This window comes from Grammomys surdaster, unplaced genomic scaffold (assembly GCF_004785775.1).
Source record: "Grammomys surdaster isolate TR1022 unplaced genomic scaffold, NIH_TR_1.0 186, whole genome shotgun sequence".
Taxonomy (NCBI): Eukaryota; Metazoa; Chordata; class Mammalia; order Rodentia; family Muridae; genus Grammomys; species Grammomys surdaster.
This window is the reverse complement of record NW_021604631.1, coordinates 3745034-3756015: the sequence shown is the minus strand read 5'-3', so window position 1 is coordinate 3756015 and position 10982 is coordinate 3745034.

Below are 10982 nucleotides of genomic sequence, written 5' to 3'. Positions count from 1 at the left end.
ATTCATTCATTCATTCATTCATTCATTCATTCATTCATTCATTCATTTCCTGGACATAGTATGTAGGGACGTTCTTGTGTATAAGCTTTGCATGAGTGGATGTAAGTGAAGAAGTAGTATATTATTATTCCTTACATTCCTTTTTAGATTTTAAAGGTTCGTTTATATGCAACTTAAACAACAAACCCACTGTTAAAATGGTTTTTTGTCTGTTTATTTGTTTGGGCATGCGTATGAGTGTTTAGTCCACATGTTTGTATGCCCACCAAATAAGCTCTTCCCATGGAGGCCAGAAGATTGTGTTAGACGCCCTAAAACTAGAGTTACAGGCAGGTGTGAGTCGCTATGGGGTTTTTGGAAACTGAACTCAGGCCCAGAGCAACAACATTGAGCACTCTTAACCTCTGAGCTTTCTCTCAAGTCTTCAAACCACATTTTTAAGGAGCATAAGTCCTAGAGTTTGGTAAGTAGGGGCAGACAGGAAACCATTGAAAACATCGTCTGAGATTGGTGAACATAATTTTCAGAAACCAGTGAAATGAGTGTATATCTTTTTGTTGTAAATATTATTGTATCAGATAATGTTAAACGTGAGTAAGAATTTCAAGAGACTAACAGCAGGACATTTAAAAAAAACAAAAACCAAAAAACAAACAAACAAAAAGCCTTGAGGTTTTCTGCACACAAAATTCTCTGAGAATACACACCCCACAAAACACCTACCAAACCGACCCTTCTTTTTTAAAAGCAAAATGTTCACTCAATCCTTGCTGACCTCATTATAGATACCAGCCAACCAGTTATATAAACAGTGAGTTTATTATTTCATGTTTCTTGAGTTTCTTAACATGGAGATCACACAGTATGTAGGCTTTGGAATCCGGGTCCCCAGGTCATTGGTTTTCTGTGTCATCCCATTTACATAGCACTGATTTGCTCTGCGATGCTTGTTTTTTGTCTACTTTCTCTACTGACATTTCTGAGTGGCTTCTTAAGTTAGATGTTTCAATCTTTGTTTTTTGTTGGTCTTGTCTTCTGTCACAAACACATGATACTAAGCATCCTAACACGAGTGACTCTGGCTTCATTTCACCAATTTTGATGTTATATTTTCATTTTTTATGCTGCTAAGCATATTTTCTAATCTTACTTGTGAGATCTTTCACGCCACAGACATTCTGAAATTGTACATTTGAAAACAATCTGCAAATTTGTAGAAAATTCTAAATTTATTTTGCTACTGAATTATGATTTAATTCTCTTGATTTGCTGAGTGTATCCTGCACACATTTAATTTCTTTTAATCAAACAAGACATCTTCTTTGATGTAGCATTTGGTTTACATTGATGAATGTTCTGTGGGTATTTGAAAAGCACAGTACTTTCCCATTGCTTGTATTCGATGGGTGCAGTTAGAACAGTCATATGAATGCTGTCTTTCAGGCTTCCTAGATTCTCGTCATTTTTGATCTAATGGAGCCTTGTGTTATAGGGACAGGGAATTTGCAATAGGAAGTGGTAATTTGGTAATTATCAACCTAATTGATAATTACAGCTCCGTTATTTTTCTTCTATTGTTTGGCTTCTAATAGTTGTATACACTTTTATAACTTTTAAAACAAGCTTTACATTGATTCTTGTACTATGGAATGTTTATTTCATTAGCAGTAAGACTTCTTTTAAATTTATTTTGCTATACTAAAAAACAAATCTTTTTAGGTTTTCTAGGTTTCCAAGTCCTGTTGTATGTTTCACTTCTCTGATTTTTGTTTTGTTGTTGTTGTCATTGTTGTTTTGTTTTTGTCTTGTTTTAATCCTTCTTTATATTTTCTACTACCTCTGATTTTTAGTACACCTATTATGGGCAGCATAAGTTTGGCTTTTAAAATTCAATTAAATAATCGTTTGGTTAGAATGATAGTCCCTTTGTATATTGTTATTTGTATTACCGGGCTTTATTTTCATCATCTTTTAGTTTGCTTCTTGTCCTACTCAGTCACTCTCTGCCGTATCTCCTTCTGGCAGCATCCTCACTGAATCACCAGTTATGCTAATGGCCAGAAAGGCTAGTTCTCTCTTTTGTCTCTGCCTGTCCAAGTACTGCTGGGTTTATGTGTGCACAGAGCCACAATTGAGTATCTTTAATGCATGCTGGGGGCCTGAACTTAGGAGGTCCTCATGCTTGTGTATTGGGCACTCTTACCTACTGAGCCATGGTTTCATCCCTTGGGCCTATTTCCTAAAAGCTGCTGTTGTGATTTTGTGGTCCAGCCATGGTTAGTAAGTACAGCCCCAGAGCCTAAGTAGATAATCACATTTCCTGTTATCCCTTCTCTTTCCTCCTGGACTTGGATTACCGCTACTAAGCTCTCTCAGAGTCACAGACTCCTTTCACTAAGATCTCAAATCTGCTGAGTCTGTTTAATATCTCTTTATTTTGCAAATCGTACTCTAAAATCTAGAAATTTCTACCTATTTCTCCCTTATATTATTTCATCTATTAGTTAAAATATTGCTGTCTTGTTTGTTTGTTTTATTGTGATTTTATTTTTTCTAAATCATGTGGTAGTTTTTTCTTTTTGTTAGTATAATCCATACTTCTATTTTTTTCCTTTTATGACTGATAAGTTTTGTTTGGAAGCAGTTATTATGCGTAATGTACTGAATTTACTCTTACTGTACATTTGTCTTGTTTGTCCTGAGGGTTCTATCTTTGGTGTGATAATCTGCAGTAAACTGGTCTGACCTCAGTCTGGGAAGAGTCTGGCACACAGTTTCTCTCCCCACCCCCCCGTGTTGTTCCATGTGGTTTTACAACTCTGACATCTGAAGCTAGTAGTTTTCATTTTCTGCTGTGTTAAAAAAGAAAAAAATATCAGAAACACAGGAACTTTGTAAGAGTACCTAGATTTTTAGATTTTGAATTTTTTCAGCCTCCCTAAGGTCTAATTGCCTGGGCATATTAATTTGTCAGCCATTCAGAAATGCAGATTTCAGATTTCAACTCCCCTCCACTCACACAGACCCTGCCACATACACTCACCTCCACACTTACACTGACTCCCACACACACTCACCCTTATTAACCCTGATTCTCCTATTCACTCCCAACACTCACCCCCCAACTTCCCTCCCACTCACATTCACCACCCCACTCACACTCACCACCCCATAGTCACACTTACCCCCACTCACAGTCACTCCACCATTCATACTCACCATTGCACTCATACTCACCTCCCACTCACACTCAGTCCTCACTCACACTCACCACCACCCCCACTCACACACTTGCAGTAACAGTTCCAGTATCATCTGCATAAACTTTGCCTGTCAATTTCAGTTCAAGGTCTTCACACTGAAGGAAACACTAGCAAGCAATGGGGTTGCAGAATCTCTTTTTAACTGGGTATATGGCAGCCTGCTAATTGACTAATTTATTGACTTTAAAATCTTTTGAGACATGATCTAACCATGGAATTCTGATTTGTCTCAAACTCACAGAGATCCACCAGCCTCTGTCTCCCTAATGCTGGGATTAAGGGTGTGTGACACTGCACAAACCTATTATTATTCTTTTAATAAGGCATAACTTCTTATGTTATTAAGCTCTTTTGATCATTTTTATAATGACTTTGTTTCTGCTGTTTGTCTACATTAAAGATGAATCTAACTACCAAGCTGCCAAAGCAAGTTTTTGAAGGCCTTTTTAAATTAGAAAACAAAAAGCATTTTAAAATACAAGTGTGAAGAGGTATCTTTGTGGTAGGATGGAGTGTCCTTCAGGTATATGCCCAAGAATGGTATAGCTGGGTCTTGAGGTAGATCAATCATGTTTATTGATTATTCTTAATAGCCAGAAACTGGAAAAAGCCTAGATTAGATGTCCCTCAACTGAGGAAACAATAAAGAAAATGTGTTATATTTACACTATGGAGTATTGCTCAGTTCTTTAAAACAATGACATCATGAAACCTGCAGGCAAATGGACCCATAGTGAAACACTAGAAGGAGTCAGGGGAACCCAGAGAAGAGGGGGAGAAAGGACTGTGGAAGCCAAAGGCGTAGAAGATAGCACAAGAACATGGCCCACAAAATCAACTAAGCAGGGTTCATTGGGGCTCCCAGAGACTGAAGAAATAATTGTGGATATTGTATGGGTATGAGCTAGGTCTTCTACAAATACTTATGGTTGTGGTTGTGTAGCTTGCTGTTATTGTGGGACTCCCAACAGTAGGAGTTGGGTGTTTGTCTGACTCTTTTGCCTGAATGTGGGACCCTTTTCCTCCTATTGGATTGCCTTGTTCAGCCTTGATACAAGGGTTTGTACCTCGTCTTAGTGGATCCTGTTAGAATGTATTCAGTGGATAGCCCAGAGGTCTATTTTTTGCTTTGCTTTGTTTTGTTTTTAAAGGGAAACACAGGAAGAGTAGATCTGGGGGAGAGGAGAACTGTCAGGGGAAGGGCCGGGAGGAGTGAACAGAGGAAAAGCTGTTGTCAGGATGTAACATATGAGAGAAGAATAAAAGTTTTAAAAACAAGAATATTAGTGTGAAAAGCATTTACCTTTTATAAATCTCTATGTGTGCGCATTTAACCTAAGTATCATTCCTGAGTCGGGGCTATTGTTAGGAAGAAGATACAAAGGTTACAGTGGAGCTGGGGCTCATCTATATTGCTGAAGGCAATAACTATTTTTTTTTAAAATAGCATATTCTAAATGTGCAATGTAGATGAAATATGCAAAGAAGTAGTGATACCCTAGGCCACCACATTCTCTCACTGACTCCCTCACCAATCTCGTACCCACCCATGCACTCTGAGCAACCTGCAGTCTTTTGAGCTCAGTTGACGGCAAACACTTACGTATCTGCACTGTGTTTACAATCTTTTACACTGTACACTTAAAGAACTTTGAAATACCCAACTGATTATAGATGTAAATATAATCATGTTACAGTTTTGCCATGGTTCAGGTCTGTAGCATAGGAACAGTGGGTAGTGTCATGTAGCCTAGGTGTTCAGTACATTATAACAGCTAGGTTTCCTTAAGCATAATCCAGGATGCCCCGCAACAATGGACTTCTCTAAAAATGCACTGTCAGAACTCAGGCCAGCCATTAGCAACTCATGAGTGAGCATTCATTGCTTGGCTTATTTTATCTAGGTTCTTTGTCATACATGCCTGTTTTATTCCTAACTCACAACATAAAGGAAATCTTTGTTTTCACCTCCGTTTTTACTATTTGCTGGTTTTGAAGAGCAGAGCAATTGAGTTAATATACACTTGTTTTGCATCTAAGCAGCTTAACTGAATGGTTCTAACGGATTTTGTACCAAAGCATTTTCATTCCATTCAGTTTGATCAGAAAATGCTTCTCTTCGCTGACATTTATTTCTCCTTCTGTGTTTTCTCATTTCATTGAACTTTGCTAAAACATCCCAAATAGGGCTGAGTGAAAATTATGCCTGGAAGTGCCCAGTTAGCTGCTAATCTTTTTGTAAATGCATTTCAAATAAGCATTCAAACACACATTCCCATGTTATTTATCTTAGGTATCAGATAAATACTCTTTAGCATATGTAAAGATTTTAATCCCAGTCATCTTAATAGTATTTATTCAGAATGACTTACCATCTATTATATGTCTCTGAAGCAGTTATTGATGTAATCGTATTTACTTTTATCCTTAAGTATGTTGATAGAAAGATTTATGCCAAGTGCCTCCTGATGAATCCTTTTTATATTGCTTGAATAAACCTTTCTTGATCTCACTGCCTTACTCTTGTAGTGCACAGTGGAGATCTATACGCTGAACATCTAGTTAAGCTTCTTGCAACATTATCTTTAAGTGAAGATCAAAAAATGGAGATTTTCCCCGTGCACAGATTAGTAGACTCAATATTCTTTTAATATGGCAGTTCTTGTCAGCGGGACCTCTAAATTTGGTAAATATAAACAGTTCTGGAGACTTTTAAAACAGATGTTGAAATGAAAATCCTGAAGGTTAGTAGCTAAGCAAAACATTGGGAGATCTAGTAAATAATTAAACAGAAAGAAAAAAAAAAGACATTTATAGCTTTCACTATTTGCTCCCAATTTTTTCTATGGAGATAAAATTATTACCTTAGTGTTAGTGACAGATACTGGAAGATTTCCCCCTTGTTAATCAAGGGATAATGTTTGCAATCAGATTTAAATATTAAGTACTATATATGTGTTGAAGGATCACAGAAACTCTACTTAAATGTATAATTTTGCATTTTATGGTCAATTAAAAGAAATGCAAAGAAGCATTATTGACAGTATTTTATTTAAATTCTCCTCTTCTTGGCCATAGATCCTAATATTTAGCTTTTATTTTATTATTTAGACTTCTTTGTTATTATTTATCTTATGACATTACATGTAAAATTTAGAAGTTTATCAAATTCTTTTTAAAATGTTTCCTGCTATTATGAGTTATATTAATTCTATACATTAATTTCATAGCAACTGATAATTGAGATTCCCCAAATAGTTCCATGAGGCATTTACCATGGTACCCAAATCAGACAAAGATAAAAGAAAGTGACAAAAAAAAAAATCCTTACAATCATAGCTGAAATAAAATTTTAAAAATCCAGTGGCTGAAATCCAAATCTATATAAAACAGAAAATATAGTATGATAATAGAATATTCTTAAGGATTTTCAAAGTGATTTAATACTCAAATATCAATCTAGGCAACTTTATCATTTTTACAGAATGTCTCAAAAACATCTCTATACATTGCATTTCTTTTGGAAGGTTATTGGTTTTTATACTAGAGAAACACGACTTCTGGATGGTCTTTCATCTTAACACGTTTGTAAGTGGATTTATGACATTTTATATGAAGAATACAATTTTGTATTATTTCAGTTGATGCCTTTTCTTTATTTATGTTTTAATTCACTCACTACCACCTCCAATAGTGTTAGCAAAAATAATGAAAACAGACAGAGTAGCCTTGATTAGCATCTGGTGGGGAAGTTATTTAAATCTTTATCGTTAACATTTGGTAGATGTTATATTGATCATGATCAAAAGGTTTGTGTAAGTCCTGAATTTAATTTAGGAATTTTCCTTTAAGCCTCAGTGGTTTTTTTTTTAATCAATCAAATAGTAATTTTTACTTATTCACACAGGGGTTATAAACACAGAAAGGCAGGACGTGGGGAAGGGGATGACATCGGAGCGTGGGTGTTTAGAGGGAGTACAGATATCTTTCAGAACAGGGTGGGTGAAGGTTCAGGGGACAGGTCACTATGACTCTGTCTATGATTCACTTGTCCTTATCTAAGTTGGTATTATCTGCCAAGACTATCTATTTACATGGTCTATGACTACTCAGGCTGGTAAATTTCCACAAAAGCTACCTGCTTACAATAGCTTATAGCCATCTGTTTCAATGTTTTTCCACAGAGACCTAAGACTTGGTGTTAGTATACATTTATGACAGGCCTGATTTTAGGCCTTCAGTGTATAAGCAGGGCTGCCCCTGACATCTCCTCCCTTCTCTAGGTATAGAAGGGCTGTGGCAATTCTAATCTTTCGAAGGCGGGGATAGAGGCCTGACCTCCATTAACTGAAGGGGACTTTGTAATGGCTCCGGTCCCCCTGTTGTTGTCTAGTGAGGCATGAGGGCCATACCCATCCCGATGTCTTTTTCCTGGAGAGGGGATACTTTTGACATCAACCCCTATGCAGTCAGGCTTGTCCCTCAGGAAACCCAGAGAGAGATTTTTAAGTTTTATTTTTATTCCCTTGCAGTGCTAGCCTTGTAACCTAAGCAAGAATTCAGATCGCCAGTCAGAGGGGGTTCTGGGTGGCCCCTCTCTGCTTGGTCTAGGGGCAGAAGTCCCCTCTTTTAGGTTGGGTGGAGATGGGTTTTGGGAACACCCTGGATAGAGTAACAACTTCATCTTGAGTCTCGTGGTTCTCCATAGCTAACTTATGATAATGTATCTGAATAGGTTTTGCTACCAAATTATTTATCTGTTGTTTCACAAAGTTGCTCAGCCTATTTAAGGCCCAGGGACCAAAAGAAATACGCAAAAATGACCCAATTAATGGTCCCAAGATGGGAGGAAGTAGGGTTGACAACCATGGAGAGGTTGAAAACCTCTTTTCTTTTATCAGCTTTCATCTTTCTCTTTCTCTCTTTGTCTTTTCTCAGGGCCTTCTCTGACCTTTTCATGCTCTCTTTAGCCGTCTCTGTCTTATCTATGTAAAGGCAACATTCTTCTTTAAGGGCTGTAAACAGTCAAGAGCTGTACACAGTCAAGAGCTGTACACAGTCTTTTCTATTGTAAAAGAGTAAATCAAGTCCAATAAAGTCCTTAGCAATTTTTGGAGGTCTCTTCAGACAGCAAAACGAGGGATTTCTTCAGATTAGTGATGTCATTCTCTAGCTGTTTGATGTTCTTGTCAATGGCCCGTCGAAGGTCTGAGTGGTATAAGTTCCAAGGCCAGCATCTGGATTAGAACTTTTAACAGCAGACATCATGGGTGATTCATATTTACCTGGAAAGGAAAAAGAAGGGAATTCTTAGGGAGATTTCTCTTCTCTGGATGTCAATTGCTATTCATCTTATTTATGGTTGGGCCTGGCTTTGTGGGGGTATCTATTTATTTCATTAATCTTTTTGGTATCCATTTAGCTGTGCCTTCTGTGGTATCAAACAGGCATATCAATCCTCAGCCCCATAAGAGAACTGGGTCCGGGCCATTCTCTTTAAGGGTAAGAGGGTCCTTCCACATAGCTGTGGCATAGTTTTTATTGGTTTTGGTGATGCCAAAGTCAGTCAGTAGCAGATTTGCCATGAGCTTTCAGTTTTAGAGAGTTAAAAGTGAACAAGGCATGATGGAGAATATTTTGGGGGACTCGTTCTGGGGGGGGCTACTGTTCCCCCTCTTTTGTTTTTAAAGCCAATTTTCAGAGTTGTTGTAAAATCAGGGCAGATGCATCAGCAGCTGCTCCTTCCACACTCAGAGAGTCATGAAGACACTATTTAAAGAAATATAAATCTATATTAATAATCTCTTTTATCAAAGGACTGTTATAGAACAGCCAACAACTAATCAGACTATATAATATATCGATTAATAATAGCTTCTTCTACTTTTTGTGAAATTACTCCTCTTTTGTCAATTAATTGTTGAGGGAAATTAGGATTTACATCTCTCTTGAGAATATTAAACAGAGACTTAAATTCTTTTGTGGAGAGCTTAAAATAAGATCTTATCCAATTAGCATCTCCTAGAAACTTTTGAAAATAATTTGAAATAAGTAAACTATCTTTTTTGTTGTTGTTTTTTTCCAGACCTGTTATTATTTTTATTGAATATTTTATGTATTTATCTTTCAATAATATCTCTTCTCCCATTCTCCCTCAAAACCGCTTATCCCATACCCCCTCTCCTATTTTTATGAGGGTGTGCTCTGAACATCCTCCCAGTCCCATCTCCCTGCTCTCGAATTCCCCAACACTAGGGAAACCAAACTTTGGGGGACCATGGCCCTCCACTTCCACTCATGTCTGACAAGGCCACCCTCAGTTACCTATACAGGTGGAGACATGAGTCCCTCCCTTTGTGCTCTCAGGCTGGAGGTTTAGACTTTGAGAGCTCTGGTTGAATCTTTTGATACTCCTTCTAAAAAGGACCAAAGCACCCACCCTTTGGTCTTCCTTCTTCTTCTTGAGTTTCATGTGATCTATGCTTTGTGTCTTAGGTATTGTGAGCTTTTGTAAGCCTGATTTTAAGAGAATTTTTACTATGAACAAAACAGATGATTTTAGGGAAATATTTTTCTAGGGCTGTATGATGGCTCACTGGGAAAGAACACTCGTACAAGCAAAAGGACCAAGTTTGCTCTCCAGCACTCACTTAGAAAAGCCATGCATGGCTACGTATGTCTGCATTCTCAGTGTCAGTAAATGGGACACTACAGATACTAGGATCTTAGTGGCCAGCCAGCCTAGCTGGAATAGCAAGATTTGAGTTCAGTCAGAGACCCTACATCAGAAAAATAAGACAGAGAATGATAGGGACTCAATGTCTTCCTCCTGCTTCTCCTGTGACAAGCATCTATGCATCTATGTTCACATGAGCATACATACCTAGCACACACAGGCACATAAAACATATAGAACATCAGAAAAAGAAAGGAGTTTTAAAAAGAAAAGGTGAGAGTATTTTCTGTATACCTTGAGTGCCGTTCTTTCCAAGGCAGGCCTAAGAGGTCCTAGGTCTCATTGTATGACTTAAAGGCCCTGGCTTCTAAAACCTCCTCAAAGCAATATCTACTTCAACTTCAGATATGCTGTCTTCTTAAAATAGAGTCTCCTTCTCTTAATGGGAAATTAGAAGCCTGGCAGACATGTCTCATAAATGGGCCTGGTGGCTCTGTGCCAACTTCTGGTATATTTTGTAAGATAATCACCCCTAAGTCTATTTATTTTTCTCTTTGTGGAGGAAGGGTCATCACTGTTTGGCATTTCAAACAACTTTTCCCTCATCTCTATATCCATTTCTTATCTTTTCCTCCATATTGCATTTTGCGTTTTATGGGCTATGAATTTCTGATAAAGACAATGTTATATAGTGAGGTTACTTCCACCTGTTTCTAACTGAACAAGAAAAAAATGAATTAAAATCAAGCAAAATTGGTACAGGAGAGATATCTCAGTGGGTAAAGTACTTGCTGTACCTGTGAAGACCAGTGTTCTGATCTCCAGAACCCACATAAAACCTGAGTGGTTATGGTGTTTTCTGTCTGTATTTCCAGTGCAGCAAAGAGGAAAAGGGATAGCCTGGGCAAGTTGGCTAGCTCAAACAGTGAACTCTGACTTAAATGAGAAATCTGCCTCATACATGAGGTGGAAAGCTATGGAGGTGAACATCAGGCATCAACTTATGATGTCTACATAAACACACATGTACACATACATCTACC